General features: G+C 36.1%; 1 long non-coding RNA gene across 1 annotated transcript; it reads right to left on the bottom strand.

Moving 5' to 3' along the window:
- On the bottom strand, positions 1-27,673 carry LOC116083462. The gene is made up of 3 exons (XR_004115725.1): positions 27,181-27,673; positions 26,860-26,898; positions 1-49 (listed from the first exon to the last, which is right to left on the bottom strand). It is a non-coding gene; the product is annotated as an uncharacterized LOC116083462 (long non-coding RNA).

Genomic DNA, 27,673 nt, shown 5'->3' with positions numbered 1-27,673 from the left:
CTTTCTGCATGGTTTTAGGAATTCTCAGATGCCAGGCACCCACTGTGATCTGAAAGATGTCAAAACCATGATTCACTTATGTTACCTCCATGTGGTGCCACTGAATAGGAATTATCATTTTTGATCTCTGTTTTGCCAAATGTTTGAGACCTAGGAACCCATGAATTTGTGGCCAGACTATGGGCTCATGTTTGAATGGCAGGTATAAAAAGCTTAGAAAGCACATAGAATAGTTCTAAAAATGTCAGGGCAACTTTAACAAAAATAAGATTAAAATTATAGCACAATCACTCAAAATCAGTCTTGAATTTGTTAATTTTTGCTACACTAAAGGTTTATAATCAGTCTTGTTTAGCACTTTTTCACCACAGTAAAGAGTAAACCCATAAGAAGACACATTTAAAAACTAGCCTAGAGAAGAAAAATAAGTGACTAAGAAATACCTTAAAAATGTTCATTGTCCCTATCATTATAGAAATGAAAATCAAAACAACTTTGAGCATCACAAATATTAACAAAGTAATGGACAACAAATTCAGGAGAAGATGTAGGGTAAAGGGAACTCTCATTTATTATTGGTGGGACTACAAACTGGTCCAGCCACTCTGGAAATTAGTGTGGAGAATTGTGAAGAAGCTAAAACTGATCTAGTTATAACATGACTCAGCATGTGCCCAGAGAACTTGGCTTCCTTTTTGCTGATACTTGCTCAGCCATGTTCACTGTCACTCTCTTCCTACTAGGTAGAGAACAGAAATATCCTAAATGTTCCCTACTAATACATTCAGAATGACAATTTTACAATGAAGTACTGTAAAGACAAGTGACATCATAAAATTTATTGGCACATGAATACAGCTAGAAAAACTTAGATATAAATAAGGTAACACAGACTTAGAAAGACAAACATCACATGTTATTTCTCAAGTGTGGATCCCAATGTCAAATCTTCAGATAGGTTTATATAATCTGGATTAACCATAGAAGGTAGGAATGTAAAAACAGGACTAAGCCATTTGGAGCACTACAGCAGACAATAGTAAAGTAAATTGAACAGGAAAGAGAAAAATGGGAAGAGAGGTGATTCACTTAGGAGAGGGGAGGGACGTCATTACAGAAGGAGAGGAAGGGAGGGGTAAATAAGAGTAAGCATGTCTCAAAAAGTTATAAGAAATCATGTTATTATTTATTATCTATTTTACCAAAGTTATATGTACATACTCTTAATTTTTTCCTTTATTGAAAATAGATTGTGTGTATGTCATCTATCCTGATTAGAATCTCACCTTATTCTACTCTTTCCAATTTCTCCCCACCCCCCATCCCTTCCAGAAACACAACATTTCTGTCTCTCATTAAAACAAAACAAAACAAAACCAAAACAAAACAAACAAACAGACAAAGCATAGGTGAGACCTTGCCAGTAGACAGCCCACACTCACCCAGGGCCCACCTCTCCTGCTTTCAACTGCTTCTCCTCCCCTAGTAACTATATCCAGACCCTAAACTCCCCTGATCCACTAGAGGTCATGCTCTCCGCCAGACCCCCAAGTAGATTGGTTACCAGCAGCTCACTTCTGCTGTCTCAATGCTTTTCCAGCCCACCTGCAACTGTCCCCCAACTCCAACAGAGGCACACTGCTGGACTATTGCCTAGCCTAATTGTCCTTAAAGGGACATCAATCAACAACTAATGGAAGTAGATTCAGAGACCCCCACACAAACACTAGGTAGAGCAGGGGAAATCCTTCCTCGCCCTCTTCTTCAGGAGTCCCCTAGCTTCACCTAGTGTTTGGGTATGAGTTTCTGAACTACTTCCATATAAATTATAGCTGTATAGCTTGGTGCTTTTGTGGAACTCTCAACAGAGGGAGTAGAGTATGTCTCTGACTCTTTTCTCTGCACCTGGAACCTTTTCCTCCTATTGATTGCTTTGTCCAGTCTTAATTTTAGAGTTTGTGTCTAATCTTACTGTATGCAACTTGTTAAGCCATGTTCTGTGGATATGTCTAGGAAGGGGTTTTGTTTTTTCTTTGAGAGAAACAAAGGAGGAGTGGATCTGGGGAAGAGAGAAGGCAGGGAGGGGGAGTGTTGTAGATTGGTCTTGTGCACTGTGTTCAAATGCCAGTTTCTGGGCTCCAAGATCTAATTATACACATACATAGGCATTGGCATGGATATTGAAGCATCTCCTATATCAATGTGGTATAAAGAATGCTCCCAAATTATCTCTGATATTTGTTTCATAAATACTTTATTTTATTGGTTTTGACTTATTGGTTAATAAAAAGCTGAACAGCCAATTATTGGGAAGAGAAAAGAGAAAAGCTGGACTTCTGATCCCATCCAGATATTCCAGAGAGAAGAGCCAGAAGAAGGAGTTTGCCACAAGGCATGCAAGAGTCCAGGGGAAGAACAACAAGCAAGGCCCTGAAGGTAGAAGAAGATGATTATCATGATGTCAGGCATGAGGAAGAGTCATCAATGGAATGCATGAGGACAAACAGCTTCATCAGAGTGATCCCAAGACAGACCAAATGCAAGTAACTTGGGGCTTGTGTCTGGGAAGTAGCTCAATAACATAGAGGGTGAGTATTATCTACTCAGTTATTATCCTCAATTCTTATTGAATGAAGCAACAGGTCTCAGACTCAGTTACTTGGGAGCTAGCTGGGTTAAAAAAATGCCACTTTTAAATTTTATCCTATAAGAGAGGGACTGGAAGGAGTGGAGGAATGGGAAATTACAGTTGGGATATAATACATGAGACAATAATTAAAGAAAAATGTAATAAAATTAGAAATAAAAAGTAAACAAGCATCAAAGAGATAATCATTGAAAAAATAAAGTAAAATAAAATATAATAATATAAAACAAAACACTGGAACAGGACAAAACAAACAGAAAAGAGAGAATCCAAGACAAGGCATAAGAAAAAGACACAGATGCACAGACTTACTCATTCACACGCTCAGGAATTCTACAAAACCACCAAACTAGAAGTTATAGTCAAAGAATATAAAGGAAAAAAATCATAGCTTTATAATTAAAACAGTTTTAAATTTAAATATATTTGATCATATTATTCTCCTCAAGTCCTTTTAGATCCTTCCAACAAACATTAAGTTCTTTCTCTAAAAACAAAAGCAACTCAACAAACTCCCCCCAAACAAGAAAACAAAATAAAATACCACCCAAAAAGGAATAAAAACTATCAACCTGTAACTAAATAAAAAACTGACGAGTCCATTATTTGTTGGTCAACTACTCCTGAACACAAGGTCTGTCCTGGAGTTGTTGATATAAAATTATCTCTCCGGTGGAGAAAAATGATTTTTTTCCAAACCTTTCCCAACAGGTATGAAGGACAGGTCAGTCTAGTACCTAGGCTAGGTTTTTATTCATTCATTCATTCCTCTTTTTCCAGACAGGTTTTCGCTATGTAACAGAGCCCTAGCTGTCTTTGAACTTGCTTTGTAGAAGAGGTTGGCCTTGAACTCTCTGCTTCCAAGTGCTTGGAAAAAAGGTGTGTGCCATCTCACCTGGCCATTCACTCAGTTATTAAAATATGTAACAGGGCTGGAGAGATGGCTCAGCAGTTAAGAGCACTGACCACTCTACCAGAGGTCCTGAGTTCAATTCCCAGCAACCACATGGTGGCTCAAAACATCTGTAATGAGATCTGATGCCCTCTTCTGGTGTGTTTGAAGAGAGCAACAGTGTACTCACATACATAAAATAAATAAAAATAAATCTTTAAAAAAATATGTAACAAAACAAAATATAATAAAGTAAAAAAATCTATCATATCAAAATTGGACAAGAAAATCAACAGAAGATAAAACAGATAGGAGGCTTTTATAGAAGAACAGAAGAATATTAAAGATCCACTTATTCACACCCCCTGGAATCCCACAAAATGCAATAAAACTGGATGCTATATTCAGAGGACCTGGTAGAGACCCACACAGGTCCTGTGCTTGTTTAGTCTCTAGTACATATGGGCCTTGCTCATGTGAGTTTATAGAGTCTGGATTTCTTGGTGTTGTTGATACCTTCTGGCAGTTGTAGTCTTTCTGCCTCCTCTTTCAGGTAGTTCCCTGAGCTCTGAGAGGATGCATATGTTGGAGACATCTCATTTACAGCTGAATATTCCAAGATCTCTCATTTTGCATTAATATCTGATTGTGGATCTCTGTATTTCTTCACATGTGTTGTAGGAGAAATCTTCTCTGATGGTGGCTGAACAAGGCACTGATCTATCAGTATAGCATAATATAGTTAGGAGTCATTTTACCACTACATTCCCCGGCACCCCCCCCCCCGTTTTAAATTAATTGTTTTATTTATTTGCATTCCAAATGTTGCCCCCTCTTTCTAGTGTCCTCTCCATGAGTTCTTCACCCAATTCACCCTCCACTTTGCTTCTGAGATAGAGATCCCCCACCCACCTACCCACTCCCACCTCACCCCTCTACCATCCCACTTCCCTGGGGCATCAAGTTTCTAAAAGATTAAGCATGCCCTTTTCCACTGAGCCCAGACAAGGCAGTCCTCTGTTACATATATAGCAGGGGCCACAGACCAGCCCATGTATAGTCTTTGGTTGGTATTTTAGCCTCTGGGATCTCTGAGGGGCTTTGGCTATTTGATACTGTTGTTCTTCCTATGGGATTTCAATCCCCTTCAGCTCCTTCAGTCCTTCCCCTAACTCTTCCAATGGGGTTCCAGACCTCAGTCTAATGGTTGGTTGTAAGTATCTGCATCAGTCTCCATCACTTGCTGACAGAGCTATCAGAGGACAGCCATGCTAGGCTTCTGTCTAGAAGCACACCATAGCATCAATAATAGTGTCAGAGGGTTTGGTGTCTGCACATGGAAAGGATGCCTAGTTGGGTGGGTCTCTGGATGGTCGTTCTTTCAGTCTCTGTTCCATTTCTGTCTCTGCATTTCCTTTAGAGAGGAACAATTCTAGGTCAACAATTTTGAAGATGGGTGGGTATCCCCATGCCTCAAATAGGAGTCATGCCTATCTAGAGGAAGTGATCTCTTTAGGTTCCATCTCCCCACTTTTGGTCATTTAGGCTAAGGTAATCTCCAATAGGTCCTGGGAGCTTCTTACATCCCTGGTGTCTGGGACTATCTAGAGGTTTCCTCCACCCTCTACTCCACACTGCTGCTTATTTCTATTCATTCTCTTGACCCTCTGAGCTTCTCTTTTGTCTCTGATCCTACCCGCTGACTCTTGTGATTATTTAGTTCCCCCTTCTAAGTGGGATTGAAGTATCCACACGTGGGCCTTCCTTCTTGTTAAACTTCATATGGTCTGTGAGCTGTATCATGGGTATTCTGAGCATTTTGATTAATATTCACATGTCCTTTTGGGTCTGGGTTACCTCACCTAGTATGGTATTTTCCCAGTCCATCTATTTGACTGTGAAATTCATGATGTTCTTGTTTTTAATAGCTGAGTAGTATTACATTGTGTAAATGAACCATATTTTCTGTATCCATTCTTCAATTGAGGGACATCTGGGTTGTTTATAGTTTCTGACTATTACAAATAAAGTTGCTATGAACATAGTGGAGCAGCACATGTCTTTGTGATATGGTGAAACATTTTTGGGGTATATACCCAGAAATGGTATACTAGTGGTTTTCAGGTAGAACTATTTCCAGTTTTCTGAGGAATGGCCAACTTGATTTTCAGAGTGGTTTTAGAAACTTGCAGTCCCACCAGGAATCTCACATCCTTGCCAGTATGTGCTGTTGCTTGAGTTTTTGATCTTAGCCATTCTGATTGGTATAATGTGGAATCTCAGAGTAGTTTAATTTGGATTTCCCTGATCACTAAGGATGTTGAACATTTCTTTAAGTGCTTCCTGACCATTCAAAATTTCACTGTTGAGAATTCTTTTTTTTTTTTTTTTTTTTTTTTTTTTTTAGTTCTATATTCCCATTCTTTAATTTGATTATTTGGTTTTCTGAAGTCTAACTTCCTTGTCTATTTTGGATATTAGAACTCTACTGGAATAAGGTTAGTGGAGACCTTATCCCAACCTGTAGGCTGCCTCTTTGTCCTACTGACACTGTCCTTTGCCTTACAGAAGCTTTTAAGTTTCATGAGGTCCCATTTGTCAATTGTTGATCTTAGAGCCTGAGCCACGGGCGATCTGATCAGGAAATCTTCCTCTGTGCCAGTGTGTACATGGCTCTTTCCCACTTTCTCTTCTATTATATTCAATGATTCTGGTTTTATGTGGAGGCCTTTGATCCACTTGGACTTGAATTTTGTTTTTTAAATATGGATCAATTTGCATTCTTCTATGTGCAGACCACTAGTTAGAGAGGCATCATGTGTTGAAGATGATTTCTTTTATACACTGTATGGTTTTGGCTTTACCCTAGGTCCCTGGGCTATGTAGTCTCAGCATCCTGGTCACCTGAGAAGTCTTGGGCACACATCTCAGATATACCTAGGCTTGTCTCCTAGGTTCTTTTAGTTCTTGATAAGAGTAAGTATTTACCATCATACTACTTATCCTGCTAGTGAGAATGACCAATATGCTGTGTTCCTCCACTGTGACCTCTCTCATACATAGTTACAGACACAAAAAGACATTCACTGGCTAGCACTGAACACATCTTACAGCAGGTAAATTGTCTTCAATACAGAAAATTTAAAAATTGACTAAGCCTTGAATCTAATTTCTTTTATTTATATTATAGTCTTTTATTTTGCATGGATTTATAATCTTATTTTTAAATCACTAAATAATATAAACACTTTTATATTATTGTGGGATTAAAATAAGACTGAAACATTTCGAGCACACGAGTTGCTTTCTTGATGTTTATGGCAAGAGTGGCTTCTTCTTCTAAAAGTCTTTCCCTTGCCATATAGATGATTATCCACTATGGAGCTCACCTCCTTAAACAGCATAGCTCTCTATTTCCTTCTTCAGCTCTCATCTATGAATCTATGTGAAATTCTTTAAGACTCAGGGAAAAATAGAAATAAAAAGACAAAAGAAAAGAAGAGTAAAAGAGGAACATATTCTAAATGCCACTGGAAACTTAAGTAGTGCCAAGGCATTCCTTGACCACTGAAAGGACTCCTGGGTTTGAAGGGACAGTAGTGAATTAATTTGGCATAATTCAAGTAAGTGAACAAAAGTTGGGCAACATCAATACATAACAAAACAAAATGAAACTACAATCATCCAACCCTATTCCAAGTTACCATGTCAGTGCTGCAGGACTGAGCTTGCATGTCAACGCCATCTTCAGCTAGCCTCATTAGCATGTCAGGAGTCAAAACTACTTCCCATTTCTTTAAATTCTGGAATATGGATTCAAGCAGCCAGTCTGCTTTTTTCACACTGTTGGGGAAATAGAACAATAATTAAAAGACTCTACAATTGCTTCTAACTTTTTGAAAAGTGTTTATTCATTGTACAAAATAATGAATTTCATTATATTTTCATGCATGTATATACTATTGGTCATACATTGGCCATATCAACTCCTGCTATAGCTTGATTTCTATTGTTATAATAAACACCACAACAGAAGCAATTTGAAAAAGGAATAATTTACTTAATTTACACATCCTAATCACAGATGATCATTGAGGGCATTCAGGGCAGAGGCTCAAACAAGAGCAGAATCAGGGAGCATGGATGAATGCCACTTAGCGGGTTGCTTTTTTGTTTGCTCAGATTGCTTTTTTATACAACCCAGACTCACTAAGCCAGAGTGGGCAGAACCCTCACACCAATCGTTAATTGAAAAAATGGCCCACAGACTCACAACAAGACTATCTGCTGGAGATATCTTATCAGTTGAGGTTCCCTCTTCCAATGTTATTTCGAATTGACAAAAAAAAACAAGTGTCTTAGTTAGGCTTTTATTGCTGTGAACAAACACCATGACTAAGGCAACTCATGTGAGGACAACATTTAATTAGGGATGGTGTATAGGTTCAGGAGTTCAGTCCATTATCATCAAGGCAGGAGCTTGGCAGTGTCCTGTCAGGCATGGTACAGGAGGAGCTGAGAGTTCTACATAGTCATCTGAAGGTCTCTAGATTAACTCTTTCACACAGGGAGGAGCTTCACAGCCCACACCCACAATGACATACTTTCTCCAACAAGGCCACAGCTTCTAATAGAGCCACTCCCTGGGCCAACCATATTCAAACCACCCAACAAGCAAGGAAAAAAATAAACAAAAACAAAGTTCATCAACAAATGTTATTTACTCACAAACCTTCCAACTATCTTCTTTTCTCCTCTGTCTCCTGCTTTCTGTTGACCCCCACTCTCTTCTCAAATAGCTCCCCTCCGACATTCATGTTTTACTTTTTTACTTTAAATATAGATTTTATAAATAAAAGACAGTATGCTGCATTTGTTTTTCTGAACAATTTAATTTGGTCAAGATCATGATCACTAGTTGCATCCATTTTCAGCAAGTTACATGACTGAGTTCTTATTTAAGGATGAAGAAAATTTTGTTTTGGTGTGTCATTATATTTTCCTGGTTTGTGCTTCTAACTTTTGTTCTGCTAAGTAGACTTATAGAACAAGCAACCAAATTCATTCTTATTATAATTGAGGACAAATTCTCTTTCAAATGAAGTGAGGCAATAAAAGTAAATATCTTTAGAATAAAAAGAACTAAGTTTATCAAGGAGCCTGTAAGTCAGGGTTCTCAAACTTCCTAACATTATGAACATTTAATAGAGTCCCTGAAGTTGTATTGACCCCCAACTATAAAATTTTTTCATTGCTATGTCATAACTGTAATTTTGCTATTGTTATGAATTTAAAATATAAATATCTATGTTTTCCTATGGCCTGAGATGACCTCTGTGAAAAGATTGTTCAACTCCCAAAGTAGTCATAAACCAAATGGTTGAGAGCCACTTCTGTAATTGTAGAGGATGTTTTGGTTGTATAGCCAAAATGGAAAGGCTATAGTAAGTTTTTTTCTAGCTGATTGTTTACATATGCAACAAAGACCCTGGACATTTTATGATGACATTATGATAGATGCTTACATTTTACCTGGAGAGCTTTTACCAACCTGGTCTCTGGAGAATAAGGAGTAGAGAGAGGAGGAGTAAGAATATAATTAGACCAGAATAATAGCCTGAAAAGGCAGCAGAGGGGAGGAACTTTTGATTTCTGTTAGAACCAACTTCAATTCAGCCAGAAGTCTTTTTAATCCCTTTAAGTTTAAGGAATCACCCATTCCCTTCTCCTCTGATTCCTAAGCTGCTCTTTTTCTTGTCTCCTCTCTAGTTCTAAAGTATTGTCTTATTTAAATATTTTTTATTTTTTTATTAGATATTTTCTTTATTTATATTTCAAATGATATCTCCTCTTCTGGTTATCCCTCCAAAAATAAAAACAAAAACAAAACAAAAAGAAAAAACAAACTCTGTTTTCTACCCCCTCCCTCTGCTCAACAACCCACCCTCTCCCACTTCCTGGCCCTGGCATTCCCCTACACTGAGGCATAAACCTTCACAGGACCAAGGGCCTCTCCTCCCATTGATAACTAACTAGGCCATCCTCTGCTATATATATGCTGCCGGAGTCATGAGTCCCCCCATGTGTACTCTCTGGTTGGTGGTTTAGTCCCTGGGAGCTCTGAGGGTACTAGTTAGTTCATATTGTTGTTTGTCCTAACGGGGTGCAAACCCTTCAGCTCCTTATGTCCTTTCTCTAGCTCCTTAATATTATATTTTTGTTTACTTGGTCTCCCCTCCCCCCTTCTCTCTTTATGTCTTTACCCCCAATAGTGCCCCCTACACACGCACACACACATCTTGCATTACTGGTATTGATGCAAGGTTTCTAAACTTTCTTTCATGTGTTGATAATTTGATTTTAAAATAACAGTAGCAGCAACAATGCAAAAGTTATTTTTAATGGTATCCTGTTACTTAATGAGCAAGTCCAATTTTGCGGAACCTTCTAGTAAGTTCACATGTTTGTCCATACCTAACAAATGAGGCTTACAGTTCTCCAAAGAATCATTCTACAATCACACGTTTCTGGAACAGTAGCTTGAAGCAAACAAACAAAAGCCATTTCAGTTCTCTGAACTTGCTATTTATCTACAGCTTTATGTAAAAATGTCCTCTCTTTTATACCTTTGCAAACTCATTCTTAGGTTTCTACTTGCTCAAATGTCACATTTCCATAAAGCCTTTCCTGCAACATCTTTGCCTCTCAGATGAGTTTAAGTGGTCTCTACTCTGGGTACTGAAATCACACTCTTTTATATAATAGCTCACATTGCACTGAACACAACACTGTGTTCTACAGCATCAGACATTAGAGGCCATATGCCTTGATCCTATTTTTCTTGTCATGAGAAGCTGACAGTGTCTTGTATTGCCATTGAAAAGTACTATCAATGAGTACATGGACATCTACTAATATTTGCTCCATTTTCCAATTGAAACAAATAAACAAAGATAGTAAAATGAGTTTTAAGCTATCTAGTGTTCTATAAAAGTTGTCTATTATCTTCTTGGATAAGAGAGAAGATAGGAGGCTCAGTGAAAAAGGCATTGGGTTTCCAACACCTCCTCTTCTAAGTATCACCTGTCACTCAAATATTAGGAGTTGACACAAAACTTTACGCTAAGAAGTTTCTATTGCCAAAAATGTTAGAGAACTACCATGGATGATGTGAACGTGTCCTCTCATTGCAAAGCAACAAAAATTAGACATTTCTAGTTGAATATGAAAATACAATTAAAGAGGAGAGAAGTTGGTGTCAAGAACTGATTTGACTTTCAAGTCAAGCACTAGCAAAGGGCTTATGATTTTCCACTAATCATCTTCTTTCCAAGATGTGTCAGTGAGAACATTCAAACGTCAAAATCAGGGACTTGAAGTTCTTACTCTTCTTTAGCAACTGAGGCTATCAGTTTTAGTACTTTATGCACAATCTGTAAATCTCACCTTCACCATCCATCCAATTAAAAAGGGGTAGATTTATATCTAGCTGACAGCTAGAAATAACATCTATAAAAGCAGTGTCTAAATTGTGTGGGACCAAGATCACAAGTTCATCAATATTAATTTTTTTTTCCTATACTGTATTTCTAGCCTCACACTCAATGAGTAGATACATTGAGTACTATTTACCAAAGACTATGAACTGGAGCAGTATGCATCATTTTTTGGCCAAGATCCTAAAATGAAAATTGTCTTCATTTCTCTAAAATGGAAATAGTCTATATTTCTTTCTTAATTTGTCTATTTAGAATAAAAATAAAGGTGACTGTAGTGATAGAGTAATGAGATCAAAGAATCCCAGGTTCCTGAATCACCATATGAAAGTAAAACTGTTTACCAGGGAAGAACAAGTTCTTTGGGTTATTCTGTGGGCAAGAAAAATAAATTATATTTCAGTCATTACATAGCTGTTTAAAAACTCTGAGCTGCTGTTTCATGACTTGCCCTAATTAATTTAGTTACTTATATCCATGAGGTACAGTTGTGTGCATGTTATATCACTTTCTTGTTAATAACCTCTATCTCATCTGCTCTTCATGGGCAAAGGATACTATAATAAACAAGCCATAATCTGTAAGCTTTGAGGGTTCTAACATAGTCTCATTTACATCTTTCAGTTATAAGATGATAGTAGTACAGATTCTTTTCATTAAATGTAAGATTTATTAGCATTAGAAGTCATTAAATGGTAAGCAAAACTTTTGCTTTGTAAGAGTTATAAAATAGACATGGCTTGCTTTCATAAATGATATGGAAGAATGAGGCATTTCTCTTGTAAGTCTCTGAATATATATACATGTATATGGATATATATTAGATCATATACCTTGCTTTTGGTAGAAAAAAAGAAAGGCATAGGAAGACTTTTATATTTAGAGAAGAAAGAGTATAAATATCTATTTTAATTGGAAGTATGTGGGGAAATGTTAATATAGAAATGTAACACTAGTTATTTCTTTTATTTTAAATCCAAGGACAAAGATGAGAACAAAAAGGTAGATCAAAATATTATATAATACTTAAATTTTCAATTGGGTATCTAAATACTTTGCACAGGGAAGATCCAAAGTAGAGGTTACCTTATATGTGCTATGAGCAGTATAGTTGTGATAGAAAGAGTCTAGACATTCATATCTACTAGGAACATTTCTGTAATTATTTGGAAAATGAATGAAAAGATATTGAATTAGGAAATTAACAGCAGGGAGAGAAAGAAGGTTTTAGATGTGAAGAAGAACAAAAATAAAGAATTAGGTTGGGCTGGAGAGATGGCTCAGTGGTTAAGAGCACTGACTGCTCTCCCAAAGGTCCTGAGTTCAAATCCCAGCAACCACATGGTGGCTCACAGCCATCCATAATGAGATCTGTTGCCCTCTTCTGGGGTGTCTGAAGACAGCTACAGTGTACATACATATAATAAATAAATAAGTCTTTTAAAAAAGTGCACAGGGCTACTATAGTTTAAAAAAGAAAAGAAAAATAAGAAAGAATTAAGATTAATACTTAGAGTGTGCTTACATACAGGAGAGTGAATACAAAGAGACCAGAATGCCATTTTGCTATTGTTGTTTGTTGAGACAGGGTTTATCAGTCTCCAGGTAACTCATTGTCCTCTTACTCACTATCTCAAGTATTCTTGTATCATACCCTCTTAGACATGTGTTGATAATGATGAGTTTATTCAAAACCCTTGAGTTTCATTAGATTTTGTATCTAATAAACTTGACATGGTTTATGTCTTATATCTATCTTTAGAATGTAAATAGAAGACACGTAAACAGGTCTTTCCTATATCACAGATATGACTTTAGAACATTTAAAATATATTAGCTCAATAAATGTTTAAGTAACTGTGAAAAATTTCTAAATCATCTTTGTTTTATAGGGAGTTAATATGTTAAAAAATATCACTCAACTATGAACATGGTAAAAACCAGAATTTCAATTCAGGTAGTCTGGCATAAAAATATCCATGTTTTTATTTGTTAAAGAACTTTGATTCTTCTACACTCATATAGGGAGATACATTCAGAAAAAGAAAAATATGTACAGTGTTGTGTTTAGGAATAGTCAAAACTATGATGAGCCCATTCTTTTAATGATTTTGTTTCTCTTTAATTGAGCTGCCAGAATCTTTGTTTTGTTTTTTTGGTTTTTTGAGACAAGGTTTCTCTGTGTAGCCCTGGCTGTCCTGGAACTCACTCTGTAGACCAGGCTGGCCTCGAACTCAGAAATCCACCTGCCTTTGCCTCCCAAGTGCTGGGATTAAAGGCGTGCGCCACCACCACCCAGCTCAGAATCTTTGAAATATTCCCCACAAGTAAGCTAGTACTGAGTGGGTAGGCATTGTCATGATCTGAATGACTCCCGTTAGACTCATTGAAACGCAGTTGCCACTGTGAAGTTTCAGGATGACACCTTTAAAAAGTCAATGTTGGTGCCATTATCACTTGAGTAGGTAAAGCTGTTGCAAAAGTAAGTTTTCCTGTGTTCTGTCTCACTGATATTCTCTGCCATATTTAATTGTAAGAAGACCTCCACTATTGTATTGGTTCCTACATTCCACGTTGTGATGAATTCGTTCTTTTCTTTCTAAATTACTCATCCTGTCATATTCTGTAATAGATGAATAGATGTACAAAATGAACTTGATAGTAATTTTTACAGACATAAATATATTTAGAAAAATTTCAGAAACTTTTAAGGGAATAGAGAAAATGGTGGAATCTGGTGTGAAGTTATGTCACAAGAGAGGGGATTTTAAAGCGTAACAATATGTTAGTGTCTCACAAAGAAAGCCAAAACAGTTTGTCAGCTTGGGCTCTCACACAAGGCCTTTTTCTTTATGGCTGGTCTTCAGCCAGAACAAATCCTCACAAATGACAGCTGTCAACTGTCACAGGTTACAGACTAAAGTGACAAAGTACTCCGAATAATGGATAAAAATACTCCAAAGTCAGAGAGGCTAGGCAGACTCTTCATATCTAGATTCTGAGCATTTGGAGTAACTTTGACCTCTCTAACCAAATCTCAGAACAATTTTGGCTCCATAGTTATGCAAATAACTTGATTTAGTACCTTACTCTTACTTTCTAGTTTAACTAGAGCAGTTGACCTTATCTCTTCTTTTTGATGCTAATCTAGAGGCATAATGTGGTTCTAGTTTTAATGTCAGTGTTTCTCCTAAATTTTTATGTTGAAAACTTAACTCCAAATCTGTTGATATTAAAAACTAAGGTCTTTTTATGATATAAGCCTGTTTGCTCATTTGCTTTCTAACATGAGAGACAGCATAGAAAGTACATATACAAACAATGAGTTTTTCCAGCCTGAATCTGCTGGTGCCTTGATCTCAAATTTGCCTGTATCCAGAATGATGAGAAATAAAAACTTACTGGTTATAAATTACCCAGGCTATGCTAATTTGTCACTGAAGCATGAAGTGTTAGAGGACCAAGACAAATGTATATATGATTAGAGTCCAAGTCTACCATATTTTATTCATGTCCTAACACATTTTCACCAAGAAATAATCAGTAAGTTACTAAGAGTAACTGATATCCTGTATTTCAGTATAGGCTTGAACAGGGTGATGCCAAACTCCACTTTTCTTGATCAATCCTCATTTTATCTTATTATTTGACCCTATTATCAACAACTCCTCCAGTCACACATTCAGAAGATTTGTGGTTTACATCATGAACAATGTGACCACTCTCTTATTAGAAAAAAACATTAGGAATCTTCAGTCATTAGATTCCAGACTTGGATTCATCGTCATTTGTGTAATGTGGTATGGCCCATGCTCTGAGGGGACTTAAAGATTCTCTGCTACACAGGCCAACATTAACAGCCTGGTTACAAACAGCCTGTGACTTTTCTTCCCACTTTATTATCATTGTCTTCATTTTTATTAGTAAAAATTGCAATACTTAACTAATTAAAGACAGTTAGAAATATTTGAACAAATAATATGATCTAATAAAGTAAAACAGACTCTGGACTTTTGATTCAGCATCTGATCTCACCTCTCATTCTTCGTGTAGAAGGTCTAAATTTATTTAGGTGTTAATGTATCAGGTTCAAGACTACATTTCTCAGAGTTATTTGCATCAAGATTTGCAGTACAACAAATTTTTGTTATAGGAATGTGATCCAAAGCAAGTGGGTCCTTCCAAAAATTTTATCCTGAGAGGAAGAATCATGATTTTGGAGTGTACAGGAAAAAAAAAAAGGAGGATCCATCACTATTCATAACATGACACATGGAAGAGAAAGGGTTCCTAAACTTCCAGGTAACCCTGCAGCCCGTACTTCATTCTGAAGTATCTGGCTCTAGATAACTTTGCTAAAAAAGAAAAATCAACCCATTTTTGGTTCTATGGCTGTTGTCTTGTTTTTGTTGACATGGATACATACTATTTTTGTTACTATCGTTGTTGCTTTTAATTCTGAAACACTTAATTCTTAACTGACTCAGAAAGAGAACATAAAACCTCCTGTATAGTTACCTCCTGATATCCATGGGTAAACATGACCCACAGACTACTTTGGATAACTAAATCTTGTACTGACCAAATCTGTAATTGTCTTAGGGTTTAACTGCTGTGAACAAACACCATGACCAAGGCAACTCTTATAAGGACAGCACTTAATTGGAGCTGGCTTACAGGTTCAGAGGTTCAGTCATCAAAGCTCACACAGCATCCAGGCAGGCATGATGCAGGAAGAGTTGAGAGTTCTACAAGTCATTACAAAGACAAATAGGAGTCTGACTTCCAGGAAGCTAGGACAAAGTTTTTAAATCCCACACCCACAGTGACACACTTCCTACAAGACCACACTTGTAATAGTACCACTCTCTTGGTTAAACATATTCAAACCAACACATGAATATGTAAATGTGACTGAGCATATTCTTCATATCTAACCATTATATCTGATATTATGTACATACTAGATAGATAGTTGTCTGTATTTTTTTAGATAGTGAAAAAAATCTGTACAGATGCACTCTTAAAAATATTTTAAACCAAAGCTGATTGACTACATGTATATAAAGAGTAGTAGACTATGAAGAATTCAGAACGGAAAGCAGTAAATGCTAGGAAACTGAGTGTGTGTTAGACATAAAGGGAAGGGGAGAATTTCTTTGAAATAGTCCATAGAAGTTTTCCATGAACAATTTTCCAATCAGAAGAATTCTGTTATTCAAAATATCAAATGTAACTTTTGAGTAGCAGAGGTGATACTCCACGTGTGAACAATGAAACACACAGAGTATAGTCAAATAATGCTTAGCTTTCTGAGCTGACTCTAAACAATATGAACCCAAGTGTCAACACTTTAGCTTGGATGTCTGGACAACTTACTTTAAGGAAAGGCTTATTATGAAGTAGTATGGTATCAATTGACTACAAAATGCTTTTACAACTTCCCAGAAGAGCTTTAGCTCATTTCAGCACAATATGACTGGGTAAGACTACCCATTACAATATGCTAGCACATGAATTCATTATGTGCAGCGTCTAAACCATCAATGTTGATCTAAGCATTTTGAATTTTGATGAGTGGGGCTCCTAGATCTATCTTAATCCAAAGTCTGAAGTTGGGGCTTTTAGGAATACATCATGGATACTTGGTTCTGTTACCTTTTGTAGAATCAGAGGGCTTACACTTGGGTATCTAAGGGCTTGCTAGGAGTGGGAGCAGATGGTAGTTTTTATATGTTCTTTTTATAAATGCATTTTGAGCAGGTTTTTTGCATGAATATTTCATTTATGACAGGGTGCTGCTTAGTTATATAAAAAGTAAATACATAACGAGTGAGGTGTAAGTATGGCACCAGTGTGTAGTGTTGAGGCTAATGGGTGGAGAGGGTTTTAAAAATATGAAGGATTCTCATCTTCAAAAGTGCTTTGCAAACTTTAAAAGATAAGGAGCTTGTTTTCTGCCTGCTTCTGTTTTCTACATCTCTCCCTGTGTTTTATGTGATTGACCAGGAAAAAAGAAGGGTTTGTATTCAAGAAGTCAAGCATCCGATTTCCAATTTTTACTATGAACAATATTTTTATTACTTGAGATAGGAGAAGGCAGTCCACATGATATAAAAATAGCAAGGGCGAGTACCACAAATAGCAACTTGAGACTGGGAGACCTGGATGGAGGGACACACAACCAACAGCAGGAAAAAAAAAGAGTCATGGAAAACAACAGCTGCCATAAGCTAAAAAGAGGGTCCTTGATCTTCACAGGAGACAGGTGGCCAAGACATGCCACTCATCACTGTGTGACATGGTATAGTCACAATGTTCTAGGCTTTGGAAACTATTGCCAAACTTATTCAGCCTAGAAAAATATTTAAGTCAAATTGAGAAAATGCATCAAATCCACTTCTCTATGGGATTGTTTTGTCCGAGGTCCATACTATACACTATCCAAGTAATTGAAGTGCATTTTTTTCAGATTAACTGTATTTCAGTACATTAAACAATATAACAATAAACACATGAAGAATAAATTAATAGTCTATAGTTTGAGCTAGTATTTCAAATCTTGTATAGTGGAAATGCACATTCTGTAATGATACTGTGTATCACATTTAGCAAAATATAGTTAAACAAATGTCCCTGTCTTAAAAGGTAATTCATGGCATTCACATCTGTGCTGATCTAGAGATGATAAGTTTTAATAAGCTAACTATTATAAAGCAACACTGTTCTCTAGGTGCTCCTGTAGATAAGAGCTTTATTTTCCCCCAATATTCACAAGTGACAACCAAGTCCAAAGTCTGTGACTATTTCTTCAGCGTGTAAATGCCTCTGCAAAGCATTTGTTTAACTGGACTGGGATTTTTTTGTTGTTTTTTTTTTTTCTTGAGTCACTTTGTTGCTACTTCACTTTCATCACCAGAACTAGTAGCTAACTTTATTTTTAGGGATTTTTTTTCCTTACAAAGAAAATAGCTTTTTATCATGTTGCAAGAATAACTATGTAGTAACTTGACCACATGCAAAGAATATATAAACCACTGTGAGAAGATATGTGGACCAGTCATCTAGGCACACTCCAGCTAAGGGATTCTTGCAAAAGACTGGTTGTTCGCCACATGTAATTCAATTTCATGCCTCAGCAAAATTACAAATTGCTATGTGTCATGAACCCCTGACTATTGCTTGAGAGTAGTCAAAGCAGTGCATCCTCTTTCAGTGACATATTTCTTTGTATTTTCTGAAAGTGTCAACTAGAACCAGTTGCAAAGAGTAGATTATGCTTTTAGGTTGGTTGACGGTCTGATTGAATGTTGGATTTGACAAGTGCAGAGGGGATAGCTGATGGGTAGGTAGATGGAGCACCCCACATTGACTTGCACTTGGGCCCCCTCTAGTGCTTCTCTAAGAGGAAACTTCTGTAAGAGGGAAGTCTTAGTTGTGGCTAGCATTAAGCAAATGGGCGCTAAGAGGTGTCACAGCTGTTCAGAAGATGAGAAAGGATTACACTGGCCACAAATGTGGTCTGCATAGAAGGGATGGATGAAAATGTTAGAATTCCTTCTAAACTGTACTAACCTTCTGTTAAAATTATCTTTTTAAAGATTTCCAGGGAGTTGGTATAAGCAATAAATGAGTAAGTCAACTAGGCAATTTCTCTGGAAACTAGAGATTCATGTTGTTAAACCTTAGGGAAATACATGGAGATTATTTTGCTTTGCTCGTAGATTTTGGATTATATGTAGACTACTTTTGTTTTATTCACAGAGTGATGCAAGATGTGTATACAATACTTGAGATAAAAGATGCAAATCTTGTCACCCAAAGGGAAAGCTTGTCTGCTGTTCTTGAATAAAACTTTAGGTTTAATTAACCATCTAATAATAAATTTTTAAATGTTTTAAACGAAAGTCCTAACTTTTCATGAATTTACTTGTAACATTTATAAAATAGAAACTGAATTAGATTGATATAATTCATGTGGTCATTTAGCTGTGTATGGATCAGTTTCAGTAAAAGTCAAGGAAAAGTTTCCCTTCTCAGGAAGTCACAGATATAAGAGCAAGTACTGGGCACCTAAGGCATTGCTTCCCTCTACAGCATCCTGATACAGATAGTACATATTCAACTGGCTCTCCAATGTTTTAAATGTAAATATGATTTGTTAGTGTCAATGAATAATCCAATTTAAAAAGAATGGCAACCTTCTTGGTGTTCTAACTTCCATGAAAATTTCAAAAACAATAATTGAATAAGCAAAACAAATAATTGTACAATCCTTTCTTTTTTAAAGATGTGATTTACTCTAAATTTCCATTTTTTTCTGTAAAACTGGCCCATTCTCACATTTACTTTTGCTTTAGTAATTCAGAAATTTTATATATTCTTGTATCATATAATATTAAAATTTCCATGTAGTCTCAGGTTTGTGCAAAACCATCTAGACATTTGCTAATAAACTATATTAAAACTTGGTTATCATTTTCTGTCTTATTCTCAACCAGATCAATGTTTGCTACTTTCAGGCTTCCAACCTTAAGCCTTAAAACCTATTAAGCCTTATAAATCATGACTGATTTATAAGCCGTCTGAGCTGCTTCATTACAAAGCACAAATAAAAGTTTTCTCAAATCATGAAGATTATTAGAACTAAGTAATATGCCTAAATATCAATGACAGTGAAGTTCAATCACTCGAGAGTTCAGAATCAGAGGTGCCAGAACATTCTGGGTGAGAAACTTAAGCATAAGTGAGAATGTGACCAGGACTCAGACACAGAGCAGCAAGAACTGCAAGCTTGACTGAAAAGTGGCAGATGTGGTAGTGGAGGAAAAAGGAAGTAAAATCAGGGTTAGGCAGTGAAGGAACTTGAAACTGAGGGTAAAAAGGATAGTTTTCATGCAGTGGACAAACCAAAAGCTTAATTAAAATACTATTCTATATAATTGTAAAACACACCATAATAAGTACATTTAAAGTATGTTTATGAGATGATTTCCTGGGGCATGCTTCTCTGATGGTGTTTGGACAGTGATTTCCAGTGCCACACAAAACTACTGAACTCTCCTCATCAATTGTCACTATTTCAACATCGGCATGAATAATGCATATGAGAGATAGCATAGGAAGAAGGATTCAGATTTGCAAAAGAGGAACAGCAGACCCTGGAAACCCTAATTGTGGTTATTGGGCAATGTTGTCTAGTCCATACCTCAAGACTTTGACACTTACTGACTTTAACAGGGTTGTGCAATCCTAGGACACAGGCATTTAGCTTAGCTGAAAATGAATGCATTTTACCTGATAGTTTTCTCAAGAAGATGATGGCTCTCAATGTCTAAATTCATATTTTGACTGAAGTCCACCCCAGATGCTTCTTCTTCCCCTGTACAACTGAAGGCTTGTGTTTGGGGTTGGTGAATAGGGGACCCAGGATTAGCCCATAGTAGACTAAATTGTAAATGACTGAAAAGAAGCTCATTTGTGTCTATTTATTCATCCTTATTAATAGACTTGGGCATTTAGAAATGCCTCAAGGAAAGGCAGAAGTGCAAGTAAATAAGTCCCATTAAACCCTAGGATATTCGAAATACACAAAACTGTGGGAAATTAAGCCTACTAAAATCGCAAGAAATCAGATTTTCTAAAATATATTTATAACTCCAACTTAACTTATTGCCTCTTGAATAGCAAATGTTTACTAGTAAGCATGAATATCATATGTAAGTTCATTAATTATTTGTTTCAATGTTGATTTGAAAAATCTATCAAGAGAATTTTATTTAAGTAGTTTTTAGTGAACTCCTACCTCACTTCAAGCCACATAAATTGGAAGATCATTACTGAACCCTTCCTTCTCTTTCAACAAGGTTTATGTTAGAATAACTGGGTAAAGAACACAGCAATCTGATAAATAAAACAACCATTAGGGTGATTCAGAACACCAAGGTTTTCTAATGAGAGATGACAAATCCTCTTACAATTTTCTATGGGAAAATACCACAAAAGAAAACAAGAGATAAATGAACAGAGAAAAGTATGAATAACCATATTTTGATATCCCATTGTCAACATATTCTTTTATACTTAGGAAACTCATTCAAATTATCTACCTCATTTTCATACCTATGAAATCAAGGTATTAGAATAAATAACATGAAAATACTGTTCTATGTCTTAAATGCTCTGATATGGTTACTCTGCTGTGTAAAGTAGATGTTTTCAGACTTTATAGAACAAAACAAAACAAGCAAACAAAAAAAACAAAATACTTTTTCTTAAGTTATATTATTTTGTTTCATGGCTAAAATTAAAATATCCACAATTTACTAGAAAATTATATTTTATTTTTCTTTATCACTGTTTTCTTCAGTATTTTTAATGATGGTAGGTGCCATTACTTTGTTTTATAAAATAAAATGCAAACAATAGCTGATGCAGCACAACACATTTATGTTAGGCATTTGTAGTTGAACTCATTATGGTAGCTCTATGACTTTCACATCAGAAAGTCTGCTCTCAGGTCTGCTCTCTCAATCTCTATCTGAGCTCAGCAAATCTCAGAGCCTCTCAAGGACTCAGGTCTTTATGATCGGATGGTCCCACCTAACAAAAACATAGCAAGTAGCTCAACTACTAATATATACTCAGTTGGTCAATTGGCAATTAGACCTGGGATGTCGAGAAAGTGGAGAAGACCCAAATTAATTGCAAGTCTAAAAAATCAGAGGAAACACGGAAGTCCTTGCAGTTCTTTTGAAAATATAAGTAAGTTTGTGGATGACAATCTCTATATTCATTAAAGGAGATAATTCAGGCACTATTTTGTATTCTATTTGTAGAAAGAGTAAGCTACATGAACCAATAGCTAAGTCTTCTCTAAAAGCACATAATCAAATCTTTTAAGTTATATGTGTATTTGAGAAAAAAAGGGGATATATTTGGTAATTTGCTGTATTAAGTTAAATTTCTTCTAATAATCATATTCTCATTTATCTTACATGATTGTTCAACTTAGGTAAAGTATTGCAAAATTTAGAGAATAAATGCTGTTCTAATCATAACTGATTAAGTTCACATGTTAATGCTATTGTATAATTTTACAAGGATCTCTTGTACTACAGAAGACAAAGCAAAAAGATTATGGACGCATTTAATTTTTCCTTATATAAACAACTTAGAACCATTTAAATGATAATTGAAAGATTTTACTGATGTCAGATTTACGCATTTGTCATGTAGGGGATAAAGAGAGGGACGCATTCCAGAGGAAAGTATGGCTGCTAAGATAAAACTAAGAGCTCACCATACAGACAATCTCAAAGAGGAACTGTCACAGTGAAAAAATGTGTCGAATGTTGCCAGGGTACAGTGGAAGTTTTCTGAGTATTTTCAAGAGAGTTAAAACAATGAAGTCAAATTTTCAATAGGGGATATACCAGGGGATATACCAGGACTAGGAAGTATAATAAAGTGATGGCCTTAATCATTTTGAGGTTGAAAGGAAGAAAGCTTGATCGAATTGCAAAATGGCATGGTTTCACTGTCTCACAAAGTTTATTTCTACTTATAGAATACCCATTTATCAAATAATTTCTTTTTCATTTAGGACATCTTTTATTATTGTTCACAGTTTTGAATGTCTCAGATATCAAATGTGATTTGAATTTGATGATGGCTGTCATGTTGTCATGTACTGCCATATAAAGGCAGAAAAGGCAAGCCTACCTTTGACATCATAGCTTCTCTTTGGTGTGGATAAACTGTGACCCAAAGTTGTCATTGCTCATATATTAACGGCAACTGTCTTTTACATATGCCACTCTGGAAGCAATGGGTTCATTCTCACTCTCTTATCCCAATACATTGATTCTTGCCAAAGACAAACTTGCCTCAAGCTGTCTATTGAGCTCATTTTGGTCTTTTGGTGGCAATTCTCTAAATGCAAAGCAAATAATCTGTTGGCTGTCATTGTGACTTGAGAGTATATTCTAAATATTTACTATTGGTAAACCTGCAGCCTCTTTCTTATCAGAGGTGGTAGTGCTATAATTATTTAATCCCTTGCACCCTTAAGAATAGCCTTTACTTTCAACAGATATTGCTTTCGTGGGGATTTCTTTTAGATACCTAAAGTAATAGAGAGGATTATTGCATATTGTTCTCAGAATAAGATTCCTTTAAAACCTCATTACAAGATATTTCCCTTTAGTTATAAAGAAGTATACCACTTCTTTATCAACCATGTAAAAATAAGTGGTCAATGTTTGTTTAAAAAAAACTCTATGGAAAGTTTCTTTTTATGGTTTCTTTCAAGAATATGTTCAAAGCCTACAGGAACATTCTGTCTTTATTTAATCTTGTTAAACTTTTCTCGTGTTCATGTCGTTTTCTCCCCTTGGGCTTTCTCTAGACAACACTTTTTACAGTAAAGACTTGCTATGGTTATCAAGGTGCTTGCCAGCTATATTCACTTAAATACAGGGGAAAACCAACACACAACTGGGTAAAAATATTTTGCTCCTGGTAATTGACTCAGCTCTTAGGCCTCTTGACAACAACAGATGCCAGTTTCCTGTAGGAAATGAACAGATATGCACATAAATAAATGCTGCCATTTTCAGGGTTATTTTGAGGATTTTCTGGGGCTCTGTAAGATGTATATGATTTTGTTACCTAGTCATTTGCCACAGGTACAGAATGGGGAGCTCTGACCCTTCATTTACAAGCAAGGGAGTCCTTTCTCTGCCCACATTAGTACATCCTTGTTTAACTAGTGGTTCTGATTTGTCTGTCTTCTCTAACAACAGGAGAGCTACTGTTTTGTGTTTGTTTGTTTGTTTTTGTCAAAATGATTTGGTGTAATATTTTAGAAACATGAGAAAAGAAGGCAGATTCACTATTAAAAAGTTTGGCCAGCACTTTTACTTTCTATATTCTAAGTTCTTGCTCTTTTATCAAGCTCAAATGTTGTAAAGTCATGATAGTTAAGGCAGAAAATATAATTCAAACTTAAAGAGACAAGGAATTATTGAGAGAAGTGTAAAAGAGTTAAGTGAAGAAATAAGGAAACAATTGGGGTGCAGAGATAGCACCCCTGGAAGCAGGTAGTCCCTGGAGATGAAGGAAAGTTAGCTAGAGCTAGTCAGAACTGGATTTCTATAGAATGAACTAGTGATATGACCTACAGTGAGACAGAGCTGCTGTTGGAAATGAAGGGAAAATCATGTGGAGATGGAACATCAGCCACAGTGTCTTTGCTGCCTAGTAGTTCTTACCTTTCTCCAGAGCCTCCAACTGGTGACCTCAAGCAGAGGGAGAATCAAGGTGAGGCAGGTCATGGAAAGCAAAGAGACATCTCCGACCACATGAAGATAAAGACATTCTTTGCTTATGGCTTTCTTTTTCCTCCGGAGTTAGCAGCAGCAACACTGACTAAAGAGTAGCTGTTTTAAAACAGAAACTAAGTAGTGTGATAAAACTATTTAAAACTTAGGGTCTTACACTCTCAGATGGCTTGATCAGATTTCTACACTAGTAAGCAACCTCAAATTATTGTGTATATATAATACTATTTTAATTATCCAAACTCCCACCTCCATTTTTTAAAAAGAAAAACAAAAACCACTTTTTAATGAAAAGTACCTATATTAGACAAATACTTTGGAGATGGTTGGCAAGAGCTCATTGTAACTCAAACTTGTAACCCTTACTCTTGTCTAGAATTTTTAAATCCAGTCTCAAATGTGTGACAACCCCCCTGCCTCGCCTTTACTGCCCAAGTAGGTGGTAGGCTCACATGTGTGTGAATCTGTCCTGATACTTCTAGCCAGTATATTCACACCTTAGCACAAGTTAACCAGCTATCCAGCTGTTCATCTTTTCCCTTCATCAACCACTTAAGAAACTCCTAGCATGTGACAATACTTACTATTCACCAGCTATATGGGGAACAAGAATAACTTTCCTTTTCTCATGGAGATTATAATTTAACATGGGTTAGGGTTAAAATATAGTAAGCAAATATGTAAACAATATTTTTAGATACTAAATATAAAGCAATTGAATGTATGTTTGTAGCATCTATAGAGACATTTTGACCATCTTTCATTTAACGTGCATTCAAAGTTTTAAAATGAAATGTAAATAGAGATACACTCCAGGAGACCTGAGATGACTTTCCACAGAATATCTGACATGCCTTTTAAATCTACCTACAGTCTGCTTTCTCTGAAAATTTCTCCACTTACTCAAGCAGAATCTGTCTCCTCCATGGCACTTGTTCACATCCTGCATTTTCCTTTAGTACTGTGTGGCATTCTTCTTCCTGTCCCCTCTGCCCGGCACTTCCTCTTAGCACTTTCTGCTCATGAATGCCTCATTTTGAGTTGTTCCCTAATGGAAATCTATTAAGTTCAAGCAGCTCCATGAGATCTCCATGGATTACTTGGCTAAGGGTTTACTCCTCCTTCGTCAGATGTTTGTACTTATTTCATGTGTTGTATTGTGATTGATTTCATGTATTATAGATTCATTTAATATATATGTAAATAGCTGCCTACTGTTTGCTTTGAGTGAGAAATATATCTCTGCTTTAGCAAAGCTTTAATTTTAGCTTCTTCATAGAACATAGTTTCTTAAGGTGAATGTTTCAAGTAATCATATTTAAATCTTGAATGTAGTCAAGATTTTGAAAGTCAGTGAGAAATAGTTATACTGATGGAATGGGAGGGATGAAGGAAGGAAGGGAGGGGGGAAGGAGAGAGAGAACATAAAGGGGTGGGTAGATAGGTGGAGAAGAAGTTAAGGGAGGGGTAAGAAATGAATAAAATCCATTGTATGAAACTTTTAAAAATTAATAGAACTGTTTTTAAAAATTGCTATGTTGTTCATCTATTCAAATGCCTACATAATTTGTGTTTTTAATTTTTATTGAAAATAAAGGATTTTTTAATACAATATATTCTAATCAGTTTCTTCTCCCTCATCTCTCAAATCTTTCCCACTTCCTGACTAATTCAAACCCACACCTTTCTTCTCTCTTAAGTAAACAAACAAAAAGGACAGAAAACAAAAATCAAAACCAAAAGCCCAAGAATAAAACAAAAATGAACAAAGAAAACAAGAAGAAATAAGCACAAAAAATAAGGTGTTATCTTGTGTAACTTAAATATATATTAAAATTATTGAAGACTTTATCTTCTAAAATATATGCAAAATCTGCACAGAGAGAATTGTGAGAATAGTTATAGAATACTGATTTATATACAATGTATAGTAAAAGAAGGCATTGATATTGGTATTTAACTTTGCCATGTAGAAATTTAAAAGGGCAATGATTTGTGGGGAACCTTGAATATTTGAATGATTTAAATTTTCACCTCATAGTGTGTGTGTGTGTGTGTGTGTGTGTGTGTGTGTGTGTGTGTGTGTGTACTGAGGTTTATCCTTCCCCTGCCCCCCAATGCTGGCTCCCATGAATGTTATATAGAAAAAAAGAAAGACTAGAAAGGAGAAGTAGGCACATTACATTTTGCTTAGGTCTGCTGACAGATTTCCATGATGTCAGCCCTATTTCATTTTGCTTTAAAAGCAGGAGCTCATGGGCTTGTTTCTATGTTTCTCTAAACCTGTGTTCACTCATAATCCTGAGTTCCTCCAAAAGATAATCTTCATGCACTTATAATTGTGACAATTCAAATATAGGATTGTATGTCTTTATTTTTCTTTGCAGTTGATGTGTGACCCTGGTTGCATTCTGACTGAGCTCATGGAAACAGTACTGAGAAGCCGTCTATAAATAAGTAGTTTTGTTTACAGGAACTTACTGTGCAACTGGACTTCAAACACCTGCCATTAGTTCAAGGCTGAGAAGGGAGAGGAGGGGTTTCAGTCCTCTTTGCAATTGCAGACAAGTCCCCCCCCCCACCTCAAAGCAGATGTGGTACAATTCTCCTGTTAATGCATCGAGGGATTGTTCTAATGCTTTCCTTCCCCTCCCCCACTATACCTCTCCTTATTATAAGCTTTCTAAAACTCCACTGAATTTGACTAATGTGTCAAATAAACCCAGGATGAAAAAAAAAGAGTATGTGAAAGCAAAATACCTAGAATTATGAAAATAAATATCTACAAAGTTTTATATGTACCCCCAATTTGTAATTTAAGTCAACTAACAAACATCAATCCTGTGGGCTACTGAGAGACTGGAGTCCATATGGAGCTTCTCAAATGGCCTTGCAAGTTGGTAGGATATAAATATGACAGTATTTCTGTTCATGGTCAGATATTCAGTCTTTTCTGTCTTTGGTGCATAGTGTGTCACAGAAGAAATCATTGCTGTATTTATTCAATACAGTGATCACTCAGCTAATAAACAATGAAAGACAGCCATTTATTTTCCTAAGATATGTTTTGTGAACTTACAATGTCTTTAGAACAGAAAGGCAATTATTCTTTTTGTAACGTAAGGCTTACTGAAAACTTACTATTAAGGAAATGAGAACAGGAGTAGGCAGAATTGTCTCCTACAAGCATGGAATAATGTGAAATAATAGTTCAAAGGTGAGTTTGGGGGAAAAGCCCCCTTTCTCTTCCCATTTAGCCTGTTAGGCCACACTTCCAAGTGGCACAGCCCACGCT

The sequence above is a fragment of the Mastomys coucha genome, unplaced genomic scaffold (assembly GCF_008632895.1).
Source record: "Mastomys coucha isolate ucsf_1 unplaced genomic scaffold, UCSF_Mcou_1 pScaffold8, whole genome shotgun sequence".
Lineage (NCBI taxonomy): Eukaryota > Metazoa > Chordata > Mammalia > Rodentia > Muridae > Mastomys > Mastomys coucha.
The sequence above is the reverse complement of the archived record's forward strand: the minus strand, read 5'-3'. Positions and strand labels throughout refer to the sequence as shown.